Source organism: Coccinella septempunctata, chromosome 5, assembly GCF_907165205.1.
Source record: "Coccinella septempunctata chromosome 5, icCocSept1.1, whole genome shotgun sequence".
NCBI classification, from domain to species: Eukaryota; Metazoa; Arthropoda; class Insecta; order Coleoptera; family Coccinellidae; genus Coccinella; species Coccinella septempunctata.
The window spans coordinates 6460710-6484049 of NC_058193.1; the positions used below are offsets into that span (position 1 = coordinate 6460710).

The 23340-nt window shown below is 34.9% G+C and overlaps 1 protein-coding gene across 4 annotated transcripts in view; it reads left to right on the plus strand.

Moving 5' to 3' along the window:
• LOC123314392 (CUGBP Elav-like family member 1) overlaps positions 1–23340 on the plus strand; it is a 746764-nt gene that overhangs the window by 308905 nt on the left and 414519 nt on the right. The gene's annotated exons all lie outside the window — the stretch shown is intronic.

The following is a 23340-nucleotide window of genomic DNA, read 5'->3' on the forward strand; positions in this document are numbered from 1 at the left end:
TATAAGCCAGAGAAAACTGGCAGACAAAGCATCTGATGTTTCAACCATGTTTTATTGTTAGTGCTAGCTCATTGAATTAATAAAGTGCTATCGATATCTTCATATCGATACTTGAACGGCATACTTTCTGCAGTTGTGAATCATCACAAGGGCGGTCCTACGGGGGGAGGGGGGGTAAAGGGGGTAATTAATATCAAATAATTGTGTCTGGTTTGGTTCCATTTATCAAAGTTCTTCGTACAATAATAGAAAGAAACCTTCAAAGGAGTAATTACGTCATACTGTTCACAGTCTGTCGTGTTACTACTCTTTATAATAATAATCCTCCGCAGAAAGATTGCCTATCGCAATCATTGACTAGTAGGTACGGGACAAAAAATATTTTCATCACACTGTTTCAACCAACAGTAGGTAGCTTCCAAGGATGAATAAGGTTGTAATGGTTTGCGGAATTACATGAATGAGGATCTTACAATTTTTTTCGTGCACCTCCGCTGCTTAGATCATAGACCTAGAATAATGGATAGGCCTTTACATGGTTTAACCAATGAGTTGATACTCTTTGGTCTAACCGTTTACCTCATCGAGGAATATCCACGATAGAGGGAGAGGAGAGTGGTAGGAAAGAGAGATAATATCAGTGCCTGGTAGAAAACGCCAAAAGCTGGTAGGTGGTAGACAAATTACAGCATTGCCGCTACTCAGTGAAATCAGGAATTCTATCAATCAATCCTCAATGTTGCATTTTTGGGTGGTTGTAGGTAGATTTATAGATTTTCCATTGATTTGTAGGAGTTTTTGTACTGAAATCAACTCCAAAAATATTTACGTATCGACTATATTTTACACGCGCATAAAATTTTTGGGTGCTGATTAAATATATTTCGTATTAAGAAAATTTATGTGAAAAAAATCTGGTGTGGAAAATGACAAAATTATCTCATTTGTCATGTTCTGATTATTCGTCATTTGGGAAAATAAAAGAACCCCTGCTCTGAGTTCTGGCTACGCAGAGAAAAATTAATCGTTGAAGAGAATTGTTTTAAGCATTTCACCTTCATAACTAATGCAAACTTCCTTGGGAAAAATCTTGTGGGTGTTTATTGCTACCTACTTTCACATTGAAATTCACGAAATAGTTTCCGAATTCAAGTCACATCTACAAATTTTTGCTGTGGCGTCATGAAATAGAGCTTGTAGACTATATTCCTTTGTATACCTCTGCAAATCATATATTCGAGCATATCTTATACATAAAATAGCAAATAAATTTCTTTTTTGATCTATTATTTCCTCAAATGAATATTCTTTAAACGTGAGTATCTGCGTGAGTATTCGCGTCTATGGCTTAGATACAGCTCCCAGCAGGAAGGCAACGGAATATCAATTTTTAATTTATTTCCTGAAAAGAAGAAAAATTATAGAAATGATATTAAACACACATTCTATGGAAGTGGGAAGGAAAATATTCTGGTTGTTTTTACCTATCATTTCTAGGAACAGAAAAAGTCACTCCTGTATAAAAAGCCACACCTTTAAATACATCCTTATCTTCACAATCCAATAAAAATTACTATGCTCGACTAAATGCCGATTCGGCATCGTGGGATTCCCTACTCTAACAACCAAATATCTTCTTCATCTATTGAAATTGAACATTAATTTTCAAATAATGGTTAGTTTTAATATACAGTAGGTATATAAGATAGCTATTATAGAGATATTTGATAATTCCTTCGATATAAATAGTACCTAATATTGTTTAAAAAAATGTATTCTGACAATCAGTGTATAACGAAGGATCTATTCTTATAAACAACATATAGACATAGTGACGACATGTTGAACCAATAAGGAGTTTTCAGAAAAAAAATTCAATAACGAATCTATAAACTTGAATTCCAATCTCCGATGACGCTTCCTTTACTCTCCATAATATTCTATCGTATTTAAGTGGCTGTTTGTCCTATAGTTCTATTCGCAATTAAATATAGTTCGGTATTCGCAGCTAGTAATGTGGTTGGAACGGTCTGGAGACATTCTGCAGAGTTTTGGCTCCGATAACGAGAAGCTTTCTCCGTTCCGTTGTGTATTATTGTTTGGCTAACCTCATTCTTATGAGGTGGTATTTATTATCGCGAGGAATTGAGTCATATGTATTCCACATATTACCTGAAAGGAAATCAGATCGAACGTTTGTGACGAATATGTTCAATATTTATTCTGCTCGATTTTTTTATAAATCTGGATCTGAAATTTTATTGATGATTTCTGTAATTATTACTGGCATTCGGCCAAAATTCGGGAACAACTATTTTACGAAAAACATTTGAATAAGGAAATTATTAGATTGTTTTTATTGTGGGATTAATGAGACCGAGAAATTAATTTCTTTATCGTGTGAAAAATATAGTCTAAAACTAGTGATCTCTTGTGATGCAAACAGGACCGTAATTACATTTTTCTAAATAATTGATATTTATTTTTCAGAACAGGGAAACAAGTTCAGTAGACCCAGTTTGTAGTGTCCTATTCTTTGGGAGCTCTCTCAGAATCCACGGCACAAATCACAAAGAAATTCTCAAAATTTTAATTACCATAGAACAGCTGTACGTTCGCATGCGTTATCGATTGATACTGATTGTTCTTCGGCCTTGCGTATAGAGGCAACTGTTTTGGACGTCTTGGTCCATACAAAAAAGGCATTATGTACTAATAATTAACCCGAAATTCAAACCCACAAAGATTGAATGTCAAAAACAAAAGAAGTAATTATATTACAACATTTTTTACTCCCCACAAATGTATGAGCAACGAAAAACTATATTAATTTGAAATTGGTTGAACATCATCGAAAATTCAAGATAAAAAATATTAGTATTTTATGAAAAGTGGACCGTTATATGACATATCCGTGGTGACGCTGATATTTCCCGTCTTGAGTTTCAAATCAACTACAACTTCTCAACGAAAACGCAACGATAATATTTCATCACGTTTTCGTTCATGAAAATGAAAAGCTTGAAATATTTCGTTAAAATTTTTGTTATGTCAATAGTCATTCATGAAGCTGAACAACAAAATCAGCTTCACCTACAGTTTGAAGTAAGTATATTAAGTATCTATATCTAGACACGGGTGTGAAAGCAGTAACGGTTTCCAGCAACGGTTTTTTCAATTTCGCTACTATATAGAATGTAAATATACCGATTGTTCGGGGTTTTTTGATACAAATGGGTTATTCAGAACATTATGAACACAGTCTATAGGGTGAAATAATTTGTGCATCGAAAACTACTCCCACCAGCCCACTGAAATTGAACTATTTTGATACACTCTGAAAAAAACCCGCTGCTCGGAGTTTTTCCATGAAAATGGGTTGTTATAGTACGAGATCCTGCTGCAGAATCACTACGTTCATTACGTATAGAGTATAGCACACATTTTTACATACGTTTATGAATAGGAGAATACACTGATAACACCGCAGCCTGTCAAAAGTGGCCGCAAGTAATTCTAATTAATTTAATGTTAATCAATATTCCAAGAGAAATTTCGTTCACTCCGGTTTGAAATAAAATATCATCCACATCATAGCAATGCATGGAAAGAATACTAAAATCCATAGCTGCCGTTGCACACTCGGCCGCAATTACCTCGCAGCCAGGTGTAAGCAGGTAACATTTCGATGTATTTCTACGTTCATGACGTACACGGATGTTTTTGATATCAAATTAAAGTTATTTTTTTTTCGAATATGATGATATATGGCTGCCTGTGAAAAAATGGCCGCAAGTTAGGTCTGCCATCTGTTAAAATAGCGAGATATATGAAATAAAGTGAAAGAGATGGCGCGCAACGCCACTTGTTAGTACAGTGACTATATACTCCCTATGGGGAGTATATAGTCACTCCCCATGGGGAGTATATAGTCACTCCCCATGGGGAGTATATAGTCACTGTAATTATTAGATGAGGATGGTGAATGCCAGCCGTGTAAGTATTCAAGCCATTGCGCATGCGTCGATAGATATGATTCTTAGCCGGCGGCTCAAACAATAGTAGAAACGACTTTACAAAATTATAATTACGTAATGAATATTATGAAAAAACTTAAAGCATTAAGAGATTTATCTTATAATAAAAAAAAAATTATTCACCAAGTACAAATGTAATTAAATCTGAAAAATTTTTCAAAATTCGAGAAAAATTAGCTTTAATTTGATATCGAAAACACCCGTGTACGTCATGAACGTAGAAATACGTCGAAATGTTACCTGCTTACACCTGGCTGCAAGGTAGTTGCGGCCGAGTGTGCAACGGCAGCTATGGATTTTAATATTCTTTACATGCATTGCTATGATGTGGATGATATTTTATTACTTGCGGCCACTTTTGACAGGCTGCGGTGTCATCATTGTATTCTCCTATCCATAAACGTATGTGAAAATGTGTGTTTGTCTCTGTACATAATGAACGTAGTAATTCTGCAGTGGAATCTTAGACTATTATCAACATACTGGACACGATCTATAGGGTGAAATAATTTGTGCATCAAAAACAACCCCTCCTCCAACCCTCGGAAGTTGAACTATCTTGATATAATAGCAAGTGTAAAAAAAAAACCTTTTCTCCATGTTTTTTGATGGAAATAGCTTGACACTAACATACTGAACAAGACCTATAGGGTGAAGTTGAACTAACTTGATAAAGTAAAAAGTGCAAAAAATACCCGCTGCTCGGAATTTTTTGATGGAAACGGGTTCTAACTAACATGCTGAATATTCATTCATTCATTTCTGTACCCCGTTGCGGGAAATAAATCTACAAAAATACATAAAAAAAGAACAGACTTATAATTTCTTAGGGCTAATTGCGACTGTGTGTCCTCCTGTGATTGAAGAGTCCCAACCGTGACCTACAGACCCTTCCATCCGGGCATGGATAGTCACCAACCAGTCTAACGCTAGTTGTTCCTAGTTATGATTGGCATTAACTGATTTTAGGGATTGATGTAGTGTATCCTTAAACCGCTTATACTGGCCTCCTGGATTTCGGGCTCCCTCTGTTAATTCGCCACACCGAGCTATTTTGGGGAGTCTTGTGTCTTGCATCCTCAGAATGTGGCCGCTCCATCTGAGTCGGGCCCTCGTTACTTGAGTCTCAATTGTTGTACAACTCGCGCGTTGCAACACTTCTGCATTCGAAACTTTGTGGAACCATCTGATGTGCATTATCTGTCTCAGATGACGTTGTTGCGTTTGTTCAAGCTGTTCAATATGTCGCCTGTAGGGCGTACCATAGATTAACACTCGAAAAACAAGCTTTAGCGCCATCTGTTTTTACGGTACAGTTATCAATTTGAAAAAAAAAATAAATTGGAAAGGATTCTGTAGTGCACATTTCAAATTTTCTCTAGTTTCTGATGCTCTGATGCACAAGTTATTTCACCCTATAGACTGTGCTCATAATGTTCGGAGAAACCCATTTGTATCAAAAAACCCTGAACAGCGGGTATTTCTACATTGTATATAGTAAAAGCGAAATTGAAAAAACCGTTGCTTCCTTCACAGCCGTTATCACGATTACCTGAATATTGAAATATATTATAATTTCGTCAGCATTTTCTATTCCTTCACACTATATTTTAAGAAACAGATCTGAGTGATTGTGCCATTTTTCTTGCCCTTTCAATTTCATGAACGAAAACCTAAGAATATTTTCCATTCATGGCACAGAAGGATTGCATGTTGCATCCCATATTCCTACACGAGAGAGAAAAATCTACTGATTGAATGTTATGGGCATTATAGATCAGAATTACACAATATACTGTTCTCGAAACTCAAAATCATTGAATATTTTTGTTTTTTACGTGTCTTCTCTAATTCATTCAATTCGTGTATATATGACGCTGCTGACATACAGATATTTGAGGAAATAATAAATACATAGAATGGAGACTGATCATTTTACTTGATATTGTTCAAACATTTATTTTTATGACCTATCAACGCCACCTGCCTGATTTCAAATTTTTGAAAGAAACTTCTCCGTCCGTTATGGCTTTTGTTTTGAATATTGTTCACCTACTCGCTACCCCCTATACGAATAATAATGTTTTCGAGCAAGGAATCACCTCCTTCATTTTTACCCCATCTTCAGTGAACACTACACCATTTCCAGTTGTAATTCAGAAATGATCAATTGAAATTCAGATTAGTCAAGTTTATTTCAGAAATGGTCATTTCAAATTCAGAGTATTCACTTTTATTTCCGAAAAAATCAAATGTAATTCAGATTTGTCAATTCCATTTCAGAAACCATCAATTGTAAATCAGAAAAGCATTTGTTATTCACAAACCGTCATTTGTAATTCAGAAAGTACGAAAGAGTACGAATATTATTCAAGGTTATTATGTCAGATGAATCTGTCACATATTATATAATACGCATTTTCATATCAGAATGATATATATGTTACCGGCAATGTGTATAATTCAGGCATTCTCGAGGGCATTCTATACAATGCCTGAGCAATGTATACACAATTTCTAGTTGTAATTCAGAAATAATCAATTGAAATTCAGAAAACATCAATTGTATTCCAGATTAGTCGTTCTTTTCAGAAAATATCAAATAGAGATTACTCAACTTAATTTCAGAAATGGTCATTTGAAATTCAGTTTAGTCACATTTATTTCTGAAACCGTCAATTGTATTTCAGATAAAACATTTGTATTTCAGAAACCATCAGTTGAATTTCAGAAAATATCAATTGTAATTCAGAAAGAAATTCATTGAAGTTATGAACTTTTATCATCTCAAAAAACACTCTATGTATGTAAACAAGAAAATGCAACAATTTAAACGCCTACAGGCATGTCGTCCATGGCAATAGCAGATGCATGGAAGGTGGTGCTATGCTGCGCTGCTCTAGCACAATCGCCCCCAAAGATTGTTTCCTGGTCAATAACATTCTCCAAATATGCAGATTCAGAATTTTCAGGAGAATGGATGGAAGATTAGGTACCTAGATAAAAAATAAGGAAGATTGCAAGATTCTGTAACACCCTAAGTGTATATGAAAAAAAGTGTTTTCAAAAATTTATTTTATACAGCGTGTAATGAATCCCAGTTTTCTGAGGAAAATTGGAGTTCATTTTAGTGCATTCCTAAGTATAAGAGCTAGAAGAAAACGTATGACACATTTCCGAGCACCTGTTCGGAGAAACAAAGAATAGTGGAAACCGTAGCCTCCTACGATTCTTCGTTTTTGAATTATTTAGCGAAAAATGAGATTTTGACGATTTAAAAAAGTTCTCATAAATTTTTTGTCTTTGAAGATACAGATCTGAAAGATGAACCTTCTTAGGCACCTTTATACGTAGAATCTACTGACAAAAGATTTTTTCCAATTCATGAACAACAAAAAAATTTGCATCTGTAACTTCAAAGACTAAAAAGTTATGAGAACTTTTCGAAATCGTCAAAATCTCATTTTTTCTAGTAACTCAAAAACGAAGATTCGTAGATAGCTACGGTTTTCCCCATTCTTTGTTTCTCTGAAAAGGAGCTCTTATAGTTCTCAAAATCTCCTCAGTAAACAAGGAATTTTCCCCTCCCTGTACTATTTATTATGTTTTGTAATATGTAACTGATAATATTTTACGATTGTAACAGTCATTTTTTTTTTCATTGAAGGTTTGAAGAGATAGAGGGATATCTGAAAAGCCACTCTGAACAAAAATAACTAATTTTTCAGTACAGATCCTAGATGATATGTTTAATGATTACTTTTTATTCAAAATTACCATCAGAGACACTCGTTGATCGGCCGCCATTTCAATGAATTCGCAACGAACGAATGCGCTCCTCGAATTGTCAACGTGCCCTCATCAATGACAATTTAACACATTGTCTGCTAGGTGTTAGGTATTCGATAGAGTACCTAGGCAATGTATGAAATGAATAATATTTCATACATTGCCTGAATTTTTTAGGAATTTTCCTCAATGCCTATAGTCCAAGAGGCAGAGCCAAAAAAAGTCTCTGAATTTATTAAGCCTGGTTTTTTCTCAGGTGATTACAATCATAATATTTAATAAAATGCTGCGGTCAGTCAAGTGGATGTTGGAACATGTGCCTCCGGTGCGCCGCCAAACATGTCGTGATCACCGACATAATTAAATCAATTTCTTTAGGCTGAAACTTCAAAAACTTTTGTTTTTGGTATGTAAATCAAAATTATGATAGTCAGTCAACGTCCAATCGGGACACAGCTGGTCAGTCAGCTTTAATGTGCGTAGATAGAAGTTGGGACTAATCATCAGAGGATGATTAATGTCAGTAGAATGCATCAAAAATTGGGAAATTTTGTTTGCAATGCTCTTCCTGGAATGCATGCTTTGACTGGATGTGATTTCAACCCAGCTTTTCACAAGCAAGGTAAAATAAAACCTCTGCAGATAATGAAGCAGAGCGAAGATTTTCAAAAAACATTCGCTGACCTTGGACTTCCAGATGGAAGCAACCAGAATAAAATGTTCAATAAGATTCAAGAATTTGTTTGCCATTTATGCGGCTTGAAAAAAATAAAATCAATTGACGAGGCAAGATTCGTTTCATTTTGAAAGACGTTTAAATGTCTTAGAACCACAAACGATTATTTTAAAATTAAAATAAGGAATGTAGATGGGTCGAGTATGCCACCATGCCAATCAGAATTTAATTTCTTATCCACTGACTGACGGGCGTTGTTCTACGGAATGACGGAATGATCATTTTATTTATTAATAATATGGTCAGTAGTAGTAAAAAAAAATTTCAAGCCTAATAATCGAATTGCACCCTTATAAACGACGCTACGCACATTAAAGCTGCCTTACCAGATATTTGTAATGAAGCTCCCTCTTAAGAATTGCTGCATCAATTCTGATTGGCATGGTGGCTTACTCGACCTATCTACATTCCCTATTTTAATTTTAAAATAATCGTTTTTTGTGTTAAGACATTTATACGTGTTTGAAAATAAAACGAATCTTGCCTCGTCAATTGATTTAATTTTTTTCAAGCCTTATAAATGGCAAACAAATTCTTGAACCTTATTGAACATATAATTCTGGTTGCTTTCATCTGCAAGTCCAAGGTCAGCGAATGTTTTTTTGAAAATCTTCGCTTTGCTTCATTATATGCAGAGGTTATTTTTTACCTTTTTTGTAAAAAGCTGGGCTGAAATCACATCCAGTCGAAGCATGCAGTCCAGGAAGAGATTTGCAAACAGAATTTCCCAATTTTTGATGCATTCTACTGACATTAATCATCCTCTGATGATTAGTCCCAACTTCTATCTACGCACATTAAAGCTGAATGACCAACTGTGTCCCGATTGGACGTTGACTGACTATCATAATTTTGATTTACATACTAAAACACAAAAGTTTATAAAGTTTCAGCCTTAAGAAATTGATTTTATTATGTCGGTGATCACGACATGTTTGACTGCGCAAGTGAGGAACATATTCTCACATCCACTTGACTCACCGCAGCATTTTATTGTATATTATGATTGTAATCACCTGAGAAAAAACCAGGCTTAATAAATTCAGAGGCTTGTTTTGGCCCTGCCTCTCCGTCTACTAGGCTTTGTATAGAATGCCGAATTATACACATTTCCGGTAAAATATTATCTGTAAAATGAATCATTGAGTTAATTCAGTTTTAGGTACTCTTCTAATCGCACATCCTATTAAAGATACACACTGTACACTGTGTTACTTGTCTCCAGGATTTATTTGATAGCTCAGTACAGGATGATTGATTATAAATGCCCGTCCTCTATCTTTGACTCTTTTGTGCTACGCTGTATAAAATGAAGTTTTGAAATAACTTCTTTTCATATATACTTAAGGTGTTGCAGAATCTTGACGTGATCCTACTTCATTATTTTTTATTTAGGTACCTCATCTTTCTATTCTTCTGAAAATTCTGAATCTGCATATCTGGAGAATGTTATTGACTAATCTATGGACACAATCTTTGGGGGTGATTGTGCTACAAGAGCAGCGCAGCATAGCATCACCTTCCATGCAGCTGCTATTGCCTTAGATTGTTGCATTTTCTTAGTTACATACAAAGAGTTTAGTGTTCTTCAAAATAATAAATAAAAGTATGTTATTATATATGGACAGTTTCTGAAATACAAATGATTAATTTGAAATACAATTGACGGTTTCTGAAATAAATGTGACTGAATTTCAAATGAACATCTCTGAAATCAAATTGACTAATCTGAATAACATTTCATGTTTTCTGAGATGAACTTGACTAATCTGAAATACAAATGATGTTTTTTTCTGATCGAACCAATATTGAGCCATAGTTACCATGTGTCATAACACACTCATATTTCCCTAGGGAAATATGGAATGTCAGTTCATATTTCCCTAGAGAATGAAATGTCAAATCGTATTTCTTTCAAAACGTCAAATCATAATTTATTTCTTTATTTAGTAACAAAATGGAAACTGCAATTGTTGAAATTTCCACTGAAAGTTTTTCCACCAGATACAAAGGAAGAGAAATATCTTGTTCATAATTATTCGTCGACGAGACTACAGTTTTCTTGAGAACATTCCGTGCAGCAGCAGTATCGGACGGCAGTATCTCCCAAAACGGTCTTCAAAGACTGTGATGCTGCAGATGGCTCTCCCACCACACCTGCTATCATCTTCGCTACTTTATTTTTGTGCAGCATACTTTCAGCCAGGTAGTCTTCTGCAACAGACGAACTTTCACAACCACCATGTCTCTTGAGTGTTGTCATTGAGGCTCCCGCATCGGCAACCAAAGTCGCGGATGTTCGTCTTCCACAATGGCCTGTATACATTTTCGGATTATCTAATCCCAACCATTCAGCAACCTTACTCGGAATTTTTCCGAAGGTATTTTTGCCGACAGACTGAAGAGTAGCTTATCTCTATAAGCTACGAAGAACCTAAGAACGCCTTGCGGACGCAACGCCGAATACTCCCGCACCAAACGAGCAGCACCCAGATCTTTTTCATCAATTATAGTGAATATTCGACCCACGATCTTCGATATCTGAAGATAGCATATTAACCAGCTCTTGTGTTCTGCAGGCGCCAAAGATTTCCATTATTAAAACAATCTTCAAAATTGTGAGTGTAAAAATCTTATCAACAGAGGAAATCAAAATGAAACTTTTACCTTATACATCAAAAAAACGTCATTATCAGCTTCACTCAAGAATGTCTTGAGCTGCTCCCGGGACAACACTGCTGATTTTTTAGAAACGTATCCTTTATTTTTGTTCTTAACAAATGCTTCGACTTCATCGAATAATTTGACATCAGTTTTTTCCTTCAAATGTAGCAGTCAACCATGATTTTCAGAAACAAGAGTATATTTCCCTAGTTGTAATAATAGCTATTTTTGAATTTCAATTGGTTAGGTATTTCTGAATCACAACTGGAAATGGTGTAGAATATTTCATTAAAAGAAAATGTTTCAACTGAGAACTGATATTTCATCAAAAGTCAAGTTCTGTAGGATGAAAATCAGTTCAATGAACATATGAATGTAAAGGAGAAAATGAACAGAATTATGAATACATCGACCGTGTATCATATGACGTTGTGTGTAAACATTTTTATCATGTTTTATCTGAAAGAAGCGAGATTCTCCGAGTTAAATTTTATCGCTCTGGGCAAACAAATGACTCGAACGTGGAGAGATGAAACATGCGGCAGTGTTTTGTGGGAGACTATGATATAATTCTAAGAAGAGATGCTCTGAATAAGCTGAACGACTCAAATGGGACTTCAGGCATATATGGATCTGTATATGGCCAGTTTGGTACCTATCTACTGAGAATAGCTCTTCCAATGTTTTGAGAAATTATGAGAGTGTTGATTATTAGAGTGTGGATATGGGCTGATCATTATGAATAATGACTAAGAGGGTAGGACAAACTTATAAATTCATTATTTGGACAGGCCCCTTTAATTCGGACATTCGGCATATGTCAACAGAGACTCCAGCCAGTTGGGATAAAACCCGAACAGAATTTCGTCATCTCATTTTCAACATTGTTGATTAATCAGGCGGTTCCTTCCTTGGTCGACCACTTCCTTTTTTTTTGCTTGAATATACCTATTTCACTGAAAATGTACTGTACTTTGAAAAGATTGATGATAACATACAGCAACATTTGGATACTTCCATGAAGTCTCTGCAACATTTAAAAATATTTCCACTCTCCTTCCATTTTATCCCCAATTTTGAAGTGGAGTTCAATAGTAAATGCTTTCGAGAATCATTTCCTGATAATAGAAAGATGATTTGAAACTTCGATACCGAAGAACTAAGATGAATACTATTTTCTTCCTAAGTAATGATCATGCTGGTAATTTGACGCTTCAGATAGATTGAACAATCAGTCAAAAACGATCACGATCTCGACTACAGCCTAGAGCTGCCCTAGAACAGTGAACATTATTAAAAGCTCATCCGTGCAAATGTTCAGAAATGATAATTTTGTTGGGCCATTTGATACAGTAGTATGACGGCGCTTAAACTAGTCTTAACACACATAGGACATTAATCGCTAACGTGAGCACAAAACAGATGATTACAAGAGAGATCGGTCCACCCGTTCAAAGCCGCACGGATGCCAACACGTTGGTAAATAATTAATACTACTACGTGAAGCCACGCCGTAAATTATAATTATGCAGTATTTACGATATACAACAGTCGGAGTTTTATCTGCGATCTACGATCTCCGAATGTTTGCGTGCAGTCGTTTGTTGAGGGTCAGTAAATTTCGCATTTCAAACTGAAAATAGCAGTCGCTTGCGTGATAATTGAAATTTAAAGTAGAAACGACCCTTCAATCATTCGAATCGTCATTTTGCATTTGAAACGGGGGACGGAAATTTGTTTTCTGATTGTTATCGTGATGGTACGAATATATTGTTAGTATTTTCAGCATCTTTTCAACACATTTCTGGTGATTTCAATTCACTCAAGTGATATTAACTTGCCCTTCAACCAAAATTATAGTCCCGAAAACAAGAGCGGAATGAATTTCATCTTTCGAAAAATAAACGAGATTTGAACAGTCAATCTTAACAAAGGTGGTTCACATAGCACCGTGTGTTGAAGTCTTCCCAATGCTCACTTTTATAATCATAACATCACTAAATAGTGATGCTGATGAGATATATACTTGTCTAGAGAAGAAGAGGCTCTCTGATTTTTAATTTTCTCATTACCTGTAGCTTCCCTAGATATTTTAAGGATCCCCGTAGCTACCCTATATATAACAAGATGTAGAGAAGTGAGATCTTGATGACTTCAAGTACCTACTCTAGTTGGGCACATTCTCCTAGCTCCAGTGATGCATATACATGCAAGCCTTTGTACCTTGGCGAGTTTTTTTCCTCGTCCTCGTGTACTCTGCTTTAGCAAACCAGACTTGATCGTTATCCCGTTTCCTCTTTTTTTCCTTACGTTATCTTCAAGTCGAGTAGGTGGAAATTGGTACCACGGATGATCGGTTTCCGCTGTCGAGTTTTATTAGATTGCCGACAACGCCCATTATCAAATCCGAATCCGTTGTCGGTATATTATCTATTGATCGTGGTACCACTGCAGATTACTTATTATCGTTCTCACAATATTATTATTATTATTATCGTTCTCACAATAATGACGTACATCCATCACAGTATTTTAGAGTTACAGTCCCAAGCCTTACAGGATAGATACGATAAATTAACGTGTAAGACGTTGCTCTGTGAAAAGGAAGAATGGGAGAAGGGACATACTAGCCAGAATATCAAAGATAATACAATTTAATGGTATACATAGATATGGTTCAAAAACCACCATAGGGGCTGGCGCTGGAATAGTATACGGGGCAAGGACCAAGTGTTTACACTACCGTTGGGCTCATATTTGAGTGCTTTTAACCCTTAACCGTCGTGGTCAGAAATTCTAACATTTCGAGCGTGTCGGAGTCCATGGGACTCCGTAATTTTCGGGACATTTTTCTGTGTAAAATACAGACAGAGGAATATGATTCAATACATAAATGGACCTTATGATAAACAACTCAATAAATATGATAAAAAAAAATCAGAAAGATCTTTACCCAATTATACCTTAGTATTATTCTCTCTATTCATCGGAAAAGAGGGAAATCCAAATTTTTCTCTTTTTGAAATGTGTAACGTTAATTCGGCAGTATTAAAAAACTGATTGAAAAAAAAAACAAAAATACTGACAAAGTTTTTTCACTTTCCTATCTCGGAACCGCTCTTTGAATGAATGGAATTTTCTGACCTCATTTCCTTTAGATTGATTACAGGCAATTCAAGGTATAGTTCAATCGTCTGCTTGAGACCTTCGGGTAGAACCTAGTTGTTCCCTTTTGATTTATATGAGTGTCCTGTGTTTTGGGAACCTCAACTCTGCTTAAACTATCTGTTAAGATAGTCAAGCTCAGTTGTACTGGTGATTCAGTCGGACACGGTTCACTGATTACTTCCACTAGTAAGAATAAGAAATGATGATATGCGAAATACACTGCGTATCATCGTTTTGAAGCTTTTTACACAAGACGAGAACAAAACTAATGAGAGGAAATGCCAACAAAAACTGCAACCCTGCGATGCTTGGCCCCGCGATGCTTGGGTCGAACGCCTTTGTTTCTCAAGTAATTCTCGGGCTAATATGGCGTGGGTACCGCGGTCCATCCCTTGAAAGAGCGTGTGGAGAAGTTTTGCGTTACAAGTGTCACAACCAAGGATCTTTGCGTATTCAGCTTATTACCATATATGGAAATATTTGGTAAAGTAAGCAGGTATGCGGCAAGATCCCAGAAACTTTCCTTCGTTCCTTGGTTGCGATTTTTATGGTGTCATAACTTAACTAACATAATAAATTTACGCGAAGAATGTCCATTTTTGGAAATTGAACAGTTGAAGGAATAGAAGATTATTTCAGGACTTTCAGACCTTCTATTTAATCGCGATTTGTATTGCATTGATATTTCGTTTACTGACATAAGTGTAGTCTATACGCTAGAACATACCGCTCTATAGAAATTCGGCGGAATATTTTCCGTTGCGTGAAGAACTACGAAAAAAGAATTTTTCCCGGATAAAAAGAGTTACTCGTTCCATTCCGATGAAAATGTCTAATTAGAATACAGGGTGGGCGAAATTCGATACGATTGATTGGCAGCTCTGTAACCGTAACAGCTATGGAAAAATGTATGGCACGTTCACGACCTCGATTTTCTAAAGATGGATAATGGACAAAACAGCATCCCTCTATCTTCTTTTGTCTCCAAGTTATATAAAAAAACTCAATTTTTGACTTTTTGAATTTTTGAAGTTTTTTAATAATATTTTAATAATGAAGTTTCATTAATATCGAAGAACAAATGTAACGTTCTACACTTTTTCATGTAGAATGCAGTGGCGTAGACAAAGATTTTTTCAGTCCGTGGCGGACTGCAAAAATCGTCAATCAGGGGGATCTTTATTTTGCCAATTAAAGATCCCCCTGATCGACGCGACATTGTTCAGTGAAGATTTCCTTCTGTTTGTTTCTATCCGTTTACGTGTTTCTTATCGGTGGCATATGGGTCACTTTTATTCACTTGTTGTTGCATTCTTAATGAGCCTGTCGAACTGGTGTATTATTTTGATGATGAATATTGACTCCACAATGTGATATGTTTATATTAGTCCGATATTTTCTAAAGTTTGATCAGTTATAGGTGAGTTGATTGTTTCTGATGTAATGTTGTTTTTTCTATTCGTTACCGATATTGTTCATTTGTTTTTAGCTTTGAGAAGTCCAAGAAATCTGGCGAAACGTTGGCAGATAATTGAATATTCTTTCCTACAATATTATTCCTCTTAACCAAACTGATTATATACACTGAGATATGTTGAGGAAAGACATGATAGTCGGATGGAGCCAAATATGTTGAATAAGGTGGGTGTTTTAGTAATTCAAACCCTAAATCACAATTTTTTTGCATGGCAACATGAGATTTGTGTGCAGGGGCGTTCTCAGAACATAGATACATGGAATGGAAAATAAACAATCCAAAGACTGGAGTGAGATAGTTGCTTAGTGTCGACAATCACATTTGAGACAGTTGATTTGGACATCAGTGTCACATCAATTTTCAGTACGAATAAGAAGATAATATGTGAATTTTTCAATTCAACGCCACTGCCTGAGTGTCGCGCTAGACAGGGAAACATCGATTGTTTGTACTACAAAACATTCAATTGTAGCACTGAATGGCCATGTTCTAAGGGGGCGTTGTCCTGCAAAAACAAAACACCTTTGGACAGCTTTCCTCGTCTTTTCTCTTTAATTTTCTCCTGAAAAGCAAGAACATTTCCAGCAGGTTTTTGGACACGAAACTTCTTAGGTCTTGGAGAACCAGAGTGTCGCCATTCCATCCATCGTTACTTTGTTTCTGGATCGTAGAAATGTACCCAAGTCTCATCCATAGTAACAATCCTCGTATGTAGTGCAAAAATTGATGGTGATTCGATGAAAAAAAAAAATATACATTATTCTAATTATGCGAAAAAAATTTATTTCTCATGAACATGAGATTTCGGAGATAGAAAATGAGGAGTATGTCATCTCATAAAATTAGCTCATCTTAAAATCTATTCAAAACTCAAAAACTCCCTAATTGAACTGGTTCCTATTCCGCCGGAACGATGGAACTCACTCTCTTCTCATCATGCTTCTGTGATCAGACTCTTGAATGAACTATTACTTTGATATCTTCAAATTTCGTCTTCCTCCGTTCCTTATTATCTTTCATATTATACTCGCATATTATACGGAGCGTCGAAGTGTGAAATTCAAGGAATTTCTGGAAGATAATTTTCTTTACACCGCTTGGAGATATCTGTCCTCAAGACACCCTCTTATGCGTTATATTAACTGTATCGTTCATACCCTCATAAAGTCGATTAATCGTCCTCGACTTTTCCTTATTTTTTACATCTTCTCTAGAGCACGTTCATGACCCTCAACTTGTTAAACTCCCAAATCGATATCTTCCCTATGCTGAACATTTGGAATTGAAAACTAGTTATTGAAATTTCATACACCTGTAGTTAATTCACTGACATGTTTCTATAACTGAATCATTACTATTGGGACAAATGCTATTTGGACCAAACTATAATATGATAATGGAACCAAATATGCATCACTAAATTACCGATGTAAAATGTAAAAAGACATATTGACGACGGCGGCGTTGAGGTTGAACCATTGTAGACTTATAATCTCCCAGTAAAAATAATTCACTGAGAAGAAAATATCATTTCTCGGTAATAATTTTTCGGCAGTTAAACTCTTAATCAAAGTTGTGATAAATGAAATAATATTTGAATTACTCTTTTTTCGACAGAACGGGTTAAATAATTATGTCTGAAGAAGATCAACAACGCTATATTATTATGTGAAAATTGTTTTTTGCATAGCATTTCAATCGAAATCATCCGTAATCATTCCGAATATGAAGTAATACATATAATATAATCAGGCCGATTCTGTGCGAATCTTGTTATAACATTGCTAAATCTAAAACATTGTTATAATTATAAAATATAACAATATGACAGAGCGAACAAATATTCTGTTTCACCGTTTTAAGCATGATTGATTATGAGATTTGGCCATAACAATATTGTTGGAAAATAATGAAATGTTTGAGCTGACAACACTGTTTTGAAGGGTAAGATTGTTATTTCATAGAAAAGGACACATAATTCTCATAGAACTATAAATATATCAATTTTTTGGTTTAATGTTTGGTAATTTTTGATAAATAAGTTTACACTAACAGCTTGAACATTTATACTATGAAGTCCCTTTCTGTTGATGTATGAAACTGATGGTTTAATCGGATCAATTTTTGGGGGAACTATTGCAACATGGGTACAATCAATTGTACCTATTGCATTAGGAAAATTCAAATTTGCATTCCGTAATCTGAAACTATTGTGATCAGAAATTGAATTGCTAATTAGAAAAGAACTATAAACCTTTTCTTAGCATTTCTTATTTCCATTTCACTTGTGAGGAGTTTAATATATCTTGCCAACAAGTGGGACAGATGGATGGATCTAAGATAGCTCATTCAATTTTTTGATGAACTCATAGCAGGATGATATTTAGGTCTTCACCAATATTAGTTTGGTAACTACCACTACTGAAGAAGATATGACTTTTGAAAACCTAAAAAAAATAGATGCCTTCATACTTTTTCTCAATGGATTTTCACTCACTTGTAGGTAAAAAGGAACTGTATCTTTTCTGATCAATTCCTCAACCAATCCACCCAACTCTTCTACCAAGCTAAATGTTGCTTCCTTATTCAAGCGAAACAGTTTCAGAAACTTTTTATGAGGCAATCTAATGGATTACTGGTGTCCCTGTTATATCGAAATTGTAGTTTCATATTTGCTCTGTAAATGAAAAGTTGAAGTGAAGGTTTCCAAAAAGTTAGTTACTGAAACGAAGAATGTTTATAATTCATTTCCTATTTTTCTGAAATTTCCAACACTTGGAAGAAATGTAAAAACAAGGGATTCACTGCCATTTCCAACTTTGTTATGAAATAGCAAGTACTTAAATGATGTTGCTTATATAGCAAACTGAAATAACAAGATCCTATTAAAATTGACAGATCGTATTGCTAAAATTAAATGATTAGAACCAGTTTCTCAAACTTTGCTGTGATAGCAATATCTTTTCTATAACCGTATTACTATTTCCAAACAGAATCGACCTGAATATGTATATGATGTCCGAACTGATGACTTGTGCCACAGAAGATAATTTTGTAGTAATGAATAGAAAATATTTCCATTTGTGATCACGTCATATCACTTCTTCTACGTTCTAATGTTTGCAACATGCGGAACACATGTAACGTAGCTTAATTTAAGTTTAAAATGGTGGTTTGCTTTTTATATCAGCATGATGATCATTGACTTGTAATTCGTCTTTTATTTTACCTAAATAACTGTAACCGATGATTGATTTCAATTTAGTTTTTAACAACTGGTCTTTTGTTATGTTAGAACATGATTTTTTTAGAGGTAAGATTTTTTTGGCATGTAAATTCACCTAACCTACAAATGTTTTTCAGAATTTGAAAAAGAAATAAAATATTCCGAAACGTTGGCAATGAAATAAGAGTGTTTAGACTACAGCCCCCACAGCCCACTAAAAACAGTATCCTAATTAATCTAGGGACGCGAAATCCACATTATGATATATTCTGAAATTCATTTCATTCGATTAAACCGTTTGTGTGATAGAACTAAAAGTATCATTTTTCATGGTTTTTCAACACGATGTATCTTTCAAATCGAGTCGATTCGGATAACATGGAAAGTTCTTGTTATCTCAAAAATCTACTGCTGAAATTTTTGTACGTGTCAAAGATTCGCCATACTTCGAGCGTTTTTGTGACCATTTGTGGTCTATGGCTCAATAAATGCTGTCAAGTGTGATAAAATGAATAAAACTACAATATTCGAAATCCATCATACTACCTATAAACAAAAGGGATATATTTTCCGAATCATGATTTTATTCAACTAAGGTTATTTTGGATAAAAGTGATCAAACTCAATATAAAACTACCATTATATTTATTTAATTGAATTCAGAAAATATGAAAAAACAATTTCGTAGTTGCTGCACAATGAATATTTAAGTACCTAGGATTTATTTTGATATCTAAAAACTGTGAGAAAATTGCAGTTTCACCATTGTCAAATGTAGGACGTATTAAACAATCACCGAACCACTCCGTACTCCACTAGTAGTATCCAGAAATGTTTATTTGACATAATTCAGGAGGGTTTATGACTAGTACATCCACTTTTTGCCGAATATAACTAAAAAAAATTCGAATAGTTTCGAAGAACTGGGTGAAAATAATTCGGTAATTTTTGAGTAAGAGAACCCCTGTCTCAGAGAAGCACATTTCATGTATATGGTTTCGGTTAAATCTTCATATTTTGAGCTAAATATTTCAGGGTTGAAATTGTATTTCCAAATGGCGATACACCGTCTTTGTATATTAATGTATATTAAGTTGGTGTCATACCTTGTATTAGATTGTATATCTAAGAATGTTATTACCAACTGATGAGTCAGAATACAGAAACAACATATTTCATCGGCCATTTTACAAAATCGCTTACACAACCAAATTACTCATATCAGGATATCTGTAATCCGTCTAGAAACCCGAGCAAAATCCCAGACCGTCATATTGCACCCGGAAAATCCTCAGTCTCAGCTGGCACGCCACTATATAGCTCGATGAATTCGTGCAGCGGAACGTAAAAACACAGTTAGACATCTAAACCCTCATATTCTCGATACAAAGAGCATCTCGAAAATCTACTGATCCCTTTCTGTGCAAAAACATAATCATATTTATCGCTAGAACGATTTCTCGTATTCGAAAAGCGAGTGTTCGAATCACTGTTAGCAAAAATAGGTTGTGCCTTCGTCAGTTTGGTTGCTGTCACGAGAAAAATTCTAATGAAATCAGAATCAATCCTTGCTGTTTCAGAATGACTGTTGAAATTGCAAATATTTTCAACATTACCTTCTCTTCGTTATAAGGAATTTATTGAAAATAGTTACTTAATAGTTACGAAGCCTGCAAACTGGTAGCCGAGGCGCAGCCGACGATAGCAAGCAGGCGAGACAATATAGACAGCCGAGGTGTATATTACAATTTTTTTGTCGACTCCACATACCTTTATAAAAGTAAGAAGTAATCATTTTTATGGCCTCATCAAGTTTTGTGTAATTGCCGCTTCCCTGAGCTCTAGTGAAGTGGCTATCATCCAAATCGCTATCACTATCCATACTGAACATTAACTTTCAGACCACGTACCTAATTCACTGGTAAAATCTAGCCGGTTCCGTAAAGAATTGATTTGACAAAATTAAATGCCAATTTTCCTTTCAGCTGGGAAAAACGCGTTTTCAACTTCAAAATTCGTTCATATCATTTGAAATATGACAAATGAAATATCATTGTTCTCGGAAATGAGAAGGTATTCAAAACATATGAGACTTTACTGAGATCCTATATAAAGTTTCATCTGTGAGAAAATAAGATATGTCTGATCGCTCTGGGATATTGAACTTTAGTTGAACTTAAAACAGATTGAACGATGTTCACAAAAAGGAGTTTTCAAACCATGACACTTGTTTCACTATCCCGAACGCGAAAGATTTATCTAGTGACGTCACACAAAATATATTTTTGAACACAGTTCAACGCTAATATATAGCTCTATATCGAACGTTAAATCGAATTCTTTCGTTCCTCAACGGTTTAAATTATCTCATCCAATGAAAAATTATAACTGTAAGAATATTCTTGTACGAATACAAAAAAACATAAATATTTTCTACAGTTTGAGAGAGCTTGGGAGCATTCTGGCATTCCACGAACAAACTTTTTGATTACCTTCATGTTGGATGACCGATCAACTGCTCTATTTTATATAAATAGTGTAAACTTATTTTTTCGATATTCTGCATTTTCGGAAAAAAGTCATATTTCTTCGTGAATTCCGGAATAATTCTATGACGGATTACTTCACATCGTCGAGGTTCCCTTTCATCTCTGCTGTATGCGTTACTATCGAAATCACATATGATGTGCATATTAGATTCACTTCAGCTTTACCCTCACTACAAGTATTGATGTTTACTAATAGTTAACCACTTTTTGTAGGATTGTAAAACGCCTCACCGGTAAAATTTCCTTCACTAAAGGTTAACCTTCGTTTGTAAAACTGGACAGAAGTGTTATAACATCAACCCCCATATTAATAGAAAGATGAGGTAATTGTTACCTCATTACCTTATTCTGAGTTAATTCAATCCATTCGTTCTAGAAATATCCACATTTATTTTATAGACTACATTGTTTTTCCCTTATAGCATGCTGCATAAATCAATCGAATTTTCACTCATTTACTTTGCAATTGCGATGATGAATCTGCTATACTGTTTTCGCAGTTATTTTTGAAAAAAAATAGATTGTTTCAATTCTTCTGAGAATGAATAAACTATTCGTAATTAATTGTAGATAAAAGAAACAATCGTAATGAAATATTTTGATGTCTGGTGTATGACAACGATTATCGTCGGAACCATAGAATAAATTAGTGAATATTTGGTTGATTGACACAAAAAGTTTAACGAAATGGCCAATTATTTCTGTACAAAATTCGCATATGAATATTTCAAAACGAAATGGATTTTATAAAAACAAATTTAATATTCTGAACTCGGAATAGGAAGGCCTTTCGAATCTTCTCCATTCAAAATATCCATCTTTTTGCTGAGCGAAATGTAACGAATCATGGATGACTTTATTATGACAATAAAGTAGTAAACTATTATAACAATATCGGGGTTGGGGTTGTAAATTTAAGGGTTGAAGCGATGCAGTTTTGAATTTTATCTCAAAAGTTGTTCCCCTGGAACCAAAAAAGGACGGGTCTTAGCGTTTTTATACATATAATTCGTTTTCGGCGACCTATACACAACCGCTGTTTCGTTCTGAATGGCCAACTCATATACATACATATACATATACAATACAGAGTTGGCCATTTACACACTTTTTATATTATTTGATTAAAAATATAGCCTCATTTAGTTGGGTCTAGACTTTTTGAAATTCTTCTTTTTCTTTTATGGGGTTACAACATAAACACAAAAATGAAAATTTCCAGTTGAATAAATGAGCTATTTGTTAAGTTCAAAATTTCTCCCAATCTAGATCATAAATTTATAATTTTCATAGTCGGAATATGATATTTATCTCCAATAACGCTCTATTCATCTGAAGTCACTGAAATCAGCTTTCGGGCGTCAACAAGCAGACGTTGAAATAAGCGGATTTCCGCGTAGCCCTAACTAGAAAAATATTACAAAATCCTGATGTGTTAGTCGACGTGGCAGAAAAAGGGATTGAAGTATTTGTTGGCGTGATATCTGATCGGTGTTGACATCTCAAACGATGCGATGAATGTGCCTGGAATAGAAGAACTGAAAAATAAATACGGAGCTAGACCGGAAAGCAGTCACCAATAAGACTACCATTCAGTATTTATGATATTTTAGAGTTAAATGGATATTTGAAGAGGATTTACTTCTTTCGGGAGTACTGAAACACGACTGACCTACTTAAGTATATTCAAACGA